We start from the raw sequence: 247 nt of genomic DNA, 5'->3' as shown, positions 1-247 counted from the left end.
CCGTCGGGGGCTGCGGGGGGAGGGGCCGGGGCAGCTCCGACTGCTGCTGCCGGAGGCGGCGGCGGCCCCAGGCACGGCCCTCATATAACGCGGCCGCTCCGTCCGGCCTCGGAGTCCTTGTTTCCCGCGGCCGCCGGGGGACGGCGCTCACCTTGCGCGGCAGTTTGGCCATGGCCCGGCGCCCCAGCCCCGCCAGCTAGTCCCGGGGAGCCGCCGCGCCTCGGGCTGGCTGGGGGGGGCTCGGCGC

Source organism: Chaetura pelagica, unplaced genomic scaffold (genome assembly GCF_000747805.2).
Source record: "Chaetura pelagica isolate M959 unplaced genomic scaffold, ChaPel_1.0 scaffold116, whole genome shotgun sequence".
NCBI lineage: Eukaryota > Metazoa > Chordata > Aves > Apodiformes > Apodidae > Chaetura > Chaetura pelagica.
Note: the sequence above shows the minus strand (reverse complement) of the source record.